Below are 11,313 nucleotides of genomic sequence, written 5' to 3' on the forward strand. Positions count from 1 at the left end.
GTGGAAATGTGTGTGTGTGTGTGTGTGTGTGTTCGCACACGTGCATGTGCCTGTGTGTTGGGTGCATGTGCGTGTGTGTTGGGTACATTTCTTAGGCCAAGTCAATTTTAATTTTTATTGACACAGCATTCTTCCTGAAAATTCTTTGTTGATCATATTATTTTCTCAAAACAACAGCTGTGTTTGTGTAAGAAAAGGCTCAATGTCCTGAATGCTCATTGGGAATTGCTGGTTATATAAGATGAAAATCACATGCACTAAGTTTCTTGATATATCATCAAATTACTTCATTGAACTATCAGTACAACATTAATTATAAATACATTTCAATATGCTTTTCACAAATAATCTTATGAAATGTATAAGGGCAACAGAAAACACAATAGCTTGAGATATTTCAGTGTGAATGAATGTATAACTGGTACACATACACTCTTTTCTCCTGTTAGATTTCCTACTGGAAGTCTGCCTCACATTGCCAAGCCCTTTCAGCTATGAAGGTAACATAAGCCCTGTAAATGTTGTAGAATGCTGAAACCCAGATTCTATTCTGAAAGTTCACTTGGAATGTTACAGAAGAAACAAACCTTTCCAGGGGAAGGCAGAAACAGTTCAAAGCCTGAAGATTCATCTCAACAGTGCAGTGTATTTGCTTTGGAAGAAGGCTTAGAATATTCCAGGAATATTCTAGAAACTAAAAGATCTCCTATACAGTGTGGAGGTAACTATTTATTTTTTCAATTTCTTCATCTGTCTCCCTGTAAAACAAAAATGGAACACTTTGAGAACTTATAATGAAAACATAGTATAAAACTTTGTATATTATTGAATGATAATAGCATTTTTAATTGTTTATGCAATTTTTCCCGAAGAGAAAGTACTTTAAAACAAACATTCACTTTTTCATTCACTTAACTAATATTTGGTTGTCCCCAACTATGTGGAGGGGACATAGTGACCTCTCTCCCAGCCCTGCAGATAATGTGTCATGTAATTAATTCTTATAAAAGACAGAAAGCAGTGTGCCCTTACAGAGGCTATGAGAAAATGTGTGGGGGTTTAAAAAAGAAGAGACTGTTCCCAGCCTGGGGTAGAAGAGGTGCTGACATTTCATCTAGGTCTTACAGAAGTATTTTTAAATATATTTTTATTAATTTCAGAGAAGAAGGGAGAGGGAGAAAGAGATAGAAACATTAATGATGAGAGAAAATCATTGATCGGCTGCCTTCCGCACGCCCTCTTCTGGGGATCAGGCCCACAACCCAGTTATGCGCCCTCCTGGTTCATAGGTAGACGCTCAACCATTGACCCATGCTGGCCGAACTAGAAGTATTTTACATAAAAAACATATTTAGTCTTAATAAAAATGCCATAAAGGACAGAGAAATAAATTGTCTAGAAAAACTAAACTTCAGGGAGACGGTATGCCTTGCCCTCATCACAGAGCTCTGTGAGCTCAGGGTGGCCTGGCCACAGTGCCTTTGCTCTTCTCATGACTCTGTGATGCTTTGGACAAAACAGAGGGGGTGAAAAGGTGAGGTGTGGGGCTTCTACAGCTACCGCTGAGGACTGCTGGCCTCTGAGTCCAGGACCCACCTGTGTATGCCAGCTGAAAATCCCAAGGCGAAGAAGAAAGGATGGTGATGGTGTCCCCAAATGAGGGAACTTCAGTGTTGCTTTTTCCCTCTCTAAAAACAGGTGTCCATTGTATGGAATGTTGCACTTCTCTAGTCTGGGCCCGGAGTAGGCAGGGAATTCTGCCGGGTGGAGACCACATCTTTCTCCCCTTCTCTTAGAAACAGCTCCCAGTTGGTAGCTTGCGGCATCAAATCATTACTCGAAAGACATGGACACACATCTGGGGAGCTGGGGCGTGGAGAGCCAGCCGGGGAAGAGGGTGCTAACCCCCACCCAGCTGCATACACAGAAGTGGAGAGGGACAGAACTCACGTGAACATCCACTGGCTTTTAAATGTCACCTGTCTTCCTTGGGAGAGGCCCAGACAATGCAGCCACTGACATGATTAATGAGCCGCTGGACCGCACCTGGCAGAGAGGGACTCTGGCTGGGGAGGTGGGAGCGCGAGGAACTTTCCTTTTTCTCTGTCAGACACCCAGCGCTGTGCTGGGGTGACTGTCCCGGTTTCTGCAGAGGAGATAAGCCAGCCCTCCTGCGTCTGTCAGGGAGTAAGAAAGGGAAGAGCCCAGCATAGACTTAGATCTGGGGCCATGGGAGGATGGGAGGTGCTGCACAGAATCCACTGCCCAAAGGTAAATGCCAGTCCCTGCCCAACCTCATTTGCACATCCTGCATCTCCACAGCTCAGAGGAATGAAGCAAAAGTGAATTACGAACTGCCCATATTTAGGAAAAGGAACAGATTTCTGAGGTCCCGTGAGGTTCTGCCGGCCCCTGGCTTCCATTTCCCACGCAGGGTGGGTGCATTCTCTGGCCCCTGTTCGTCTCTTTCATGCTCTTTGTCTGGGGCATGAGAGCTTCAGGGAATTTAGGGCCGATCAGCTCTGTCTGACCTGCTGGCTCATGTCCACCTGGTCCTAGGCTTTGGAGGGAGAGTGATTGGGGAAGGAACTGGGAGAAGTAAGGATGCCACTCCCCCTGGTTAGGGCGCCAAAAGCGATTGGAGCAGGTAACAGCAACTATTTTTTCTTTTTTGTTTTACTTTTATGAATCTATTTCATAAACTCACATAAATTTGCGAAGTTATTTGTACAGGTTGTTCCTTGCCACTTCCTAATAATAGTAAAAACAAATAGCCTACTTGGCCATGGGAAGATGGCAGTATGCATTCACCATGGGCACGTTAAGACAATGGTTAATGGCTATTAAAACAATATGAATCTGTGTGTATTAACATAGAGCACTGTCTAACATACATAGAAACAAGTTGCAAATAGTTGTATAGAATGATCCTACTAGATTACATGATGCTTAATATCTTTCGAGTCAGGGACACTTTTAAACACTTGGTAAAATATGATCTCTAGTTTAAAAAAAAAAAAAAAAGCCTAACCAGCAGGTTAATTTCTTACTAAAGCTTTCCAAAGCAGGTGTTTTGCTGCCGTATTTACACAGCAGACACTTAGAGTCACACCTAAGTGCCTTGTGCTAGATTTAACCGAATCCATGCCGTTTGGGCCCTTAAATAACCCTCACTCCCCTGGCTTACTCCCAACTGCCCGTCCCTTTTAGGGAGCAGAGCCTAACTCTAAGCACAATAACTAGAATGGTTTTTTGTCACTCCCCTGCCCCCACACCCCCCCCTCAAGTCTTCAATTCCTTTTCTCCCCAGGACTTTAATGTTAGACTGAAGCATTTCCCAAGACCTCCCTGCAAGGTCGGGCAGAGGCAAGCCTATTGTTTCCTGTTTCTAGGGTCACAGTGACAACTAAGACCCAGTGAGACCCAGTGACCCGCTGGTGACCACAGGCTGCCCAAGCCAGGCCCCCGTTACAGGTCCCAGCTGGGCTCACTCCCAGAAGCCGAGAAGCGAAGGCCTTGGCGCCCCTCTGCCCAGGGCCTGGTAGGATTACAGCTGAGTGTCCCCGAAAGAAAGGGGAGAACAATCAACAGGCTCAGTGAGGCCAGCGTGTCCCCGCGGTGGGTCCCGGGCTGCTGCTGCGCTGAGCTTGCTGGAAAGAATGGGGCTTATTATGTGTGGGGCCGAGGGGGGAGGGCCAGCGAGGTGTTAAGTAGAGAAAATGGTTGAAATTCAAGTCGCCCCGATGCTGGCAGCCCGGCGCCTGCTGTTAGACAGTCCGATGAACTCTGATAAACCCGAAGGCACTTTCCCCACTTGGGCCTGATCCGCCAGGGGGAAACTCTAGCACCCCGTGGAGAGGGAGGGCGCCGGGAGGGTGCGGGCAGAGCGGCTGGGGCAGCCAGGGAGGGGCTGTCTGCACTTCCAGAGGGGCTGGCAGAGGCCAGTGAGGTAATGGGGCCTGCAGGAGAAGGAGCAGAGCTGGGAGGGGCCCTGCTGCTGGGACCGGCAGGGTGAGAGGAAGAGGGAGGGAGCCAGGCAGCAGGAGGGCCCAAGTCCCCCAGTGCTGTGAAGTTCTTTGCAATGAACCGAGGGCCCCGGAAAAAAAAGACCCCTTCTTAAACTTTTTAGCCGGGGGGGGAACTGCGGCTCGCAAGCCACATATGGCTCTTTGGCCCCTTGAGTGTGGCTCTTCCACAAAATACCACGTGCAGGCGCGCACGTTCAGTGCAATTGAAACTTCGTGGCCCATGCGCAGAAGTCAGTATTTTGTGGAAGAGCCACACTCAAGGGGCCAAAGAGCCGCATGTGGCTCACGAGCCGCAGTTTGCCGACCACTGTGACCTAGACCTAGAGCTGGTGAGAAGCCCTTCCCTTGGGCAGAGTGCCAGGCAGCCTAACAAGCACCCTGCATCTCAGCAGTGGTCGGCTCAGTCCTGGATGGGCTGTTTTTTGAGTTGGCTTCTGACGCCACGCCATGAGCCTGCAGGCTCGCAGTGATGGCGAACCTATGACACACGTGTCAGAGGTGACACGTGAACTCATTTTTTTGGTTGATTTTTCTTTGTTAAATGGCATTTAAATATATAAAATAAGTATCAAAAATATAAGTCTTTGTTTTACTATGGTTGCAAATATCAAAAAATTTCTATATGTGACATGGCACCAGAGTTAAGTTAGGGTTTTTCAAAATGCTGACGTGCCGAGCTCAAAGGGTTCGCCATCACTGCTAGGGTTTAGGGGAAGTGCCAGTCGTGGGTGTGGAGGAAGCCTCATCACGGCTCCCCTGGAAGTGAAGAGTGTGACTCCCTGGTCCGTGTGCCAGAGCGAGTTAGGATGTGCCTCTCCGAGGAATGGGCATGAATGCCGCACTCCTGCATGGAGAGCAGGGCCGTGGGAGACACGCTATCCCCACACATTGTTCCAGGTGCTGCCACTGCCAGAGAGAAAGCCAGGAAGCGTGATTCCCAGATAGCGCTGAGCCACCCTTTGTCTGCTAATCAGCAAGGAGGAAACCGATCCAGGCTGACCCTACTGAAACTGAGGAAAGTGGATGTGGAGGAACAGCGGCCCCACCCCTGCCACCGGTGCCTCATGTGGGGCCCACCTGGCTTCCCCCTTTCTACTGATAAATGATGACACTGAACCTTGTCTCAGCTTTGGTCGGACAGTTGGGGTTTTGATGCCTCCATGAAATATCGCTCTCTCTCTCTCTCTCTCTCTCTCTCTTTCTCTCATTTTCTTTGTTTTTGTTTTTGTTTCTCATATGTAGCCCTGAGACGTGCGATTTCTCTGGCTGCCAAAACTAATGCAGATGGGGTGGCTTACAAAAGACATTTATTTCTCACAGTTTTAAGGCTGGAAATGCAAGATCAAGGTGCTGATCAATTTAGGTCCTGGTGAACACCTTCTTACTGTGTGGTCACTTTGGGAGAGAGGGGGGCGGGCAGAGAGAGAGAGAAGAGAGAAAAGAGCCTTTTAGTGTCTCTTCTTATAAGGACTCTAATCCCATTGATCCAGGGCTCTACAGTATGACCTCATTTAACCTTAACTCCCTATTACTCCAAATATAGTCACATTAGGGGTCCCAAGCACGAGGTATGCTTGGTTTTCTTAGCTCTGGAAGAAGACTACCAGTGAGCCACAAATGTTTTAAAAGCCACGACCCAGTTAGTTAAGAGGGGAGGGAAGCTTTACACACGCCTTGGCCAATAACTTCCTCCTGGGGCTTGAGCATGACAGTCACTTAGCTTCACGGGCACAGCTTCAAGTGCAGCTCGGGCTGCTCCCAGCCATGGGGCCCACTTGGAAGTAGGAAACCTAACTTCACGGACTTTTATTGTCTGGAAGTGATTGTCTCAATCGCCACTTTTTAGGAGAGGAACTTGAGGCCCAGTGAAATAGAGTAGCATACGCTAGTCACAGAGCTCATCAGGGCAGGGCTTGAACTTGGGACTCCCAACTCTAGTCCAGGCTTTATCTAATTTGCAGGGACCATGGTCTTCTTTGATGGGTAATCATTCCTTCCTAGGCATTACTGAGCCTTCTCCAACTTCCCTGGACTCTACATGGACGCCCTCTAGCATCCGTTGGACAGAATCACACCCAGAAAAATGGGCACCTTGTTCACTGATGGTGGGAGGCAAAATTGGTGCCATGTGTCTGAAGGGCACCTTGGCAGTGAGTATCATCTTAAACATCCATGTACTCCTTGACTTCGTGTACTGCTTCAAGGGATGCTCTCTACAAACAGCATCAAGATGTGGGCAGAATATTCATGGACAACAATGTTGCCAAACTAGAAATGACTCAGGTTTCTAATGAGAGAGGGTTGGTGACATTGATCATGGTGTATTCATATAAAGGCATCTTATTATGCAAGAATATTTAATGGCATAGGAGAATATGTATTTCTATATCTATATATACATACTTAATGAAAAAAGAAAGCCATATATAAATCATAAGAAAAGATGGGAAGAAATGTGATTAATAATAATAGTGATTATCTTTGGGTGGTAGAGTTATACATGATCATTATTTCCTTTTTTATACTTAGTAGTATCCAAAGTTTCTACAATGAATATATATCTAAACTTTCTATAACAAATATAGAAGTCAAAATATAATTGCACCCTTTCCGTACCTAGACACCTGACTTAACACATACTGACTCAGCTAAAGAATCATGTTTAAAGTCGCGTGCACCAAATACTCTTCTTACTTTGTGACTGGTAGACTGCCTGCCTCCCATCTGCATTGAAAATTGTCACTATTGTTTGTCTTTTTTTTTTCCATCCTCGTGATCAAATTATCCACCATCCAGAACATAACGACCTCAAAAAAGGCAATAAGACATGTAGACTATTATTATAATATTATTATTATTAGACATAGAGAATACTTTTGAATAAAACCTGAAATGAGGTTGTGAAAGATGGTGAAGCATGTATCTGTCTAAGGTCTTGGTAAGGAAAGGGAGGTAAAGGACGACAGAGTGGATTCATGGTTCTGTGTGTTTCTAGCTCTTCCTCCTATACCCAGGCTCACTTCCAGCCCCCCAACCACTTGTTCCTGGTCATCTGATGATGTGTCTCTGGTGAAAGAAGACTCCAGTGGCCATGGAAAAGTAAGGAAGGAATCTTGGAACAATTTGTATGATTAAAACTACTTGGGGAGAAGAGAAGTGATGGTGGGTATGGTGTGGACCCACAGCAATTTGAGTAAGTCAAAAATACTTGAGTGTTCTAAGTAGCTAAGGAGTCATTCTGTTTCTAACTAATGTATTTGGAGTTGACATAAATAAAAGATTATTTTCCATTTCCTGTCCTTTGACTGAACTGAGACCATGACAGCCATCAGCCATTTTAGTCTAAACCTTCTTTATTTGGAGGCTGAATCTGAAGGACAGGAAGCATCAGAACATCAGAGCATGCAAGCCACCAACATTTCCAGGCATTTTGCAGAAAACCAGGGTAGATTATGCCCCAAGGAGAATATTTTGAAGAAAAAAAAAAAGCAAATTGGAACTTCTGTGTAGAACATCTGAGGTCAGACCTCAGCAATTGTACTCTCTGCCCAAGAGGTATGTTCAGTGGTTCTCTTATAAGATAAAAGATTAGTTACTTTGTTGCTTTCTGGGTTCCTTGGGGGAAATCCAAATCCTTGTGATAACTTCCTTTGCCAAGAATGACACACGGTGCTGTTGGCTCCACCCCAACCTGAGATGAAGGGCTCCAAGACCAGGTTCCTGCACTGACTCTCATGCCTCGCTGTGCTACCCATTTGTTCTCAGAAACCCTTTGAGATGCACTTATGTTGACAATGGAAGACACAATAAGCATCACTAGGACCAGCTCCAGCTCAGGGTCTGGGATTTAGTCCAACAAAGCCTTCTGGAGCTGCGGGGGAGAGTAAGATCACCACGCAACAATGAGGGAGAATCAATTTAGCATCTTGTCATCGACACTGTAGCAGCCTTCTCACTGGGGAGTGGAAATTTTCTGTGCTTTTACCTGTTATCATAAAGCACGAAGGAAAATGAGTATTAAGCTTATAGCTCACAATTATATAGGATAAAGGAAGGAGTGATGCTGGGGGATGGTGAATTGAAATCAAGTAAAGGCAATTCTCAATTATTCATGGCAATGAGAGCATAGAGCTACGTCTTTTTTTCATTATTGTCTTTTATTTGGCTTCAGTGTTTAAATTTCAGAAGGCATTCATAAGCAACAGAAATTCTAAGCATGGCTTTATGATACAAAGGTCAAGTACCACATTATTGGGGACCATTTTTCTTCCTCTTTTCATGTTTAGTTATAGCCTTCAGAAAGTATAAACACCCAAGCAAAGATGGCAAACCAGGTAGGTTTGGCTAAGATACTTTTTACAACAGTTACAATACTTTCAAACAAGTATTCACTTTAGGACTGATAAACTAATGAGGATATATCTTCTCCACTAAGGAGCTAACAGTGAGATTGATAATAACCAATGATAACAATCAGTCCTATCCACCCATCTAAATCAATGTTTGAAATTGTTCATGTACTGCATAAAAATAGATGGGGTTTCTACTAGATAGAAGGGCTGAAATAGCACCATTAGTATTGAGACCTTGGAGCTAACATTTAAAGATGTTAAAATAAAATCTTTCTATTTATTTTAAAATTTTTTATTCATGTTTTGAGAGAGAGAGGAAGGAAAAAGGAAAGAGTGAGAGAAACATCAATGTAAGAGCCTAACATTGATTGTCTGCCTCCTGCACGCCCCCTACCTGGGATCCAGCCCACAGTCAGCATGTGCCCTGACTGGGAATTGAACTGGCAACCTTTTGTTGAATGGGACGGCAGCCAGCCAACTGAGCCACACTGGCCATGACAAAATCAAATCTTTGTTATTGTTCTTGAAGACATAGCAAATTAAGAGTGCATGATTTTTATAATTCCCCCACCTCAGACAGCTAGGCATAGCATATCAGATCATAAGGCAGTTCCATCAGAGAAGGAACTACTTGTAGCCATTCTTGCCAGAGGTCACTGGGGAATGTTTTGTGGAGATGAAACTCTAGTAACTAATGAAATAGATTTTAATGATGGAAATGAAGACATTCTAAGAACTAAAAGTACAAAAAAAAAGTCTTGAAAGCCATAAAAGTCTCCCAGACTCAAGAGAACTCCACCAAGTTCTCATTTCTGCCCAAATATGCATTTTGCCAAAACTGTGTCAGGGTGAGTAAAATGGACTGGTTTATGTCTCCCTGGAGGGCTAGAGAAGTGGTTCTAATATGAATGGCCAAGAGTCAGAGTCAGCCACATCCAATCCTTCTGTTTCCAAACCTCACCACTCTCTCAAACATCAACTCACAGAATTACCAGAAATGTCACCCAGATTCCCACCATGGTCCAGCCAAGGATGAGTGTAACAAGGCTGGTGGCCACCTCCAAAAACACCACAGTCAGCAGGTTCAGGAGGTACTACTGCCCAGTCCAGGCCTTGCTTGGGGAGGCTCACCTGAGAAGACAGAATGAACCCAGTGGTTCCCAATGACACTGACTAGGACCCAATGACTAATTCCCACCAGGGGGCCTCCATGGGGATCACAGCAGGCCATTCAGTGAGTTCAAAGTTCAGCTTGTAATTGAGACATCACTGCTTCCCGGTTCTGGAACTTCAATGATCGGTGCCCCCTGGTGTCCAGCACTGGCATTCTTCTTTATAGTCAGCAAAACACAGTGAAATACAGAACAATTGTCGCCCATTTGCCCAGAGAGTCAGGGGGCCTAAGCAGCTCTGACAGCTGTAGTTTCCCAAATGTGATTGCTTCCCATTTCCCACAGGATTAGAACACCCCGGCAGGGTGGTCCCTCAGGAACCACTTTCCCCGTTGCTGCTGCTCGTCCCCAGGATCTGATTCAGGTGACGTCCTAGTAAGTAGACCCCACAGCTCTCCATGCACCTCTCTGCTTTTTGTCAAACTAGACAAGCCCCTGAGGACAGTGAGTCTTTGTCTCCATGGCTCCAGTGTGTCGCACGGTGTCTGATACATGGGAAGCAATTAATACTCACTCAGGCGATGAAAGTACACGAGGGAGGGACCAAAGACCGAGGTGGGGCTGATTTTAACCCTGATTGCTTTTCTTTCCAGAGCTAGAGAAGCAGAGTTTGATCAATGGGACCTTCTTGCTCTTGCTTGACTCCTGTTTTCCACCTTTCTCCGACTTCCCTCTACACAATCTGCCAACATGGGCCCCACATAATTATGTGTGGATATCATTGTTTCTCAAACAGAAGAATGCACACCACTATTCTTTCAAGTTTTAGACAGACATAAAAATCAAAATATGGGATCTCATAGAGGCAAAGTTATTCCTGTCCAATTCTCTTTCAATCCTCCTGATCTGACAAAGAAAAAGAGAAGGTTCCAGATCATGTTACTATGCCTTTAACACCTCTCAAATAACTATTTTAACAAAGAAATCATGGACAACCATCACAGACAAAACCATCAACAGGCAACGATATCTATACTAATAAAAGGGTAATATGCTAGTTAGACCGGATAGACCAGATGTCTTCTGGACGTCCTTCCGGACAAAGCCACAGTGGCGGGGGCCAAGGCAGAGGTGGTTAGGGGCAATCAGGCCAGCAGGGGAGAGAGATTAGGGGCAATCAGGCAGGCAGGTAGAGAGATTAGGGGCAATCGGGCAGGCAGGTAGAGGCGGTTAGGGTCAACCAGGCAGGCAGAGAGGTTAGGGGACAGAGTGGTTAGGGCCGATCAGGCAGGCAGGCAGAGGGGTTAGGGGCGATCAGGCAGGCAGGATGGTTAGTTAGGGTGATCAGGCAGGCAGGCATAGGGGTGATCAGGCAGACAGAGTGGTTAGGGCCGATCAGGCAGGCAGGCAGAGGGGTTAGGGGCGATCAGGCAGGCAGGATGGTTAGGGGCAATCAGGCAGGCAGGCAGGGGAGTGGTTAGGAGCCAGCAGTCCTCCCCCACCCATTCATGAATTTTGTGCACCAGGTGTCTAGTCCCTCTATAACTGAAAAGTTGAATTATTCCCACCACAAAAAAAAAAATGACATTATGTGACACAATAGAGGCGTTAACTAATGCTGTAAAGACAATCATATTGCAATATATACATGCATCAAATCAATGTGTTGTACACCTTAAACTTATGCAATGTTATATGTCTGATATATTTCAATAAAAAATAAATACAATTGCAGAGTTTTATTTCCAAACCAGTAAGATTAATCTGTTTACAGTAGTGATTTAAGTTTTATTTGCAAAGTAAACATATAAAATGTACCAA

This window comes from Myotis lucifugus, unplaced genomic scaffold (genome assembly GCF_000147115.1).
Source record: "Myotis lucifugus unplaced genomic scaffold, Myoluc2.0 scaffold_47, whole genome shotgun sequence".
NCBI classification, from domain to species: Eukaryota; Metazoa; Chordata; class Mammalia; order Chiroptera; family Vespertilionidae; genus Myotis; species Myotis lucifugus.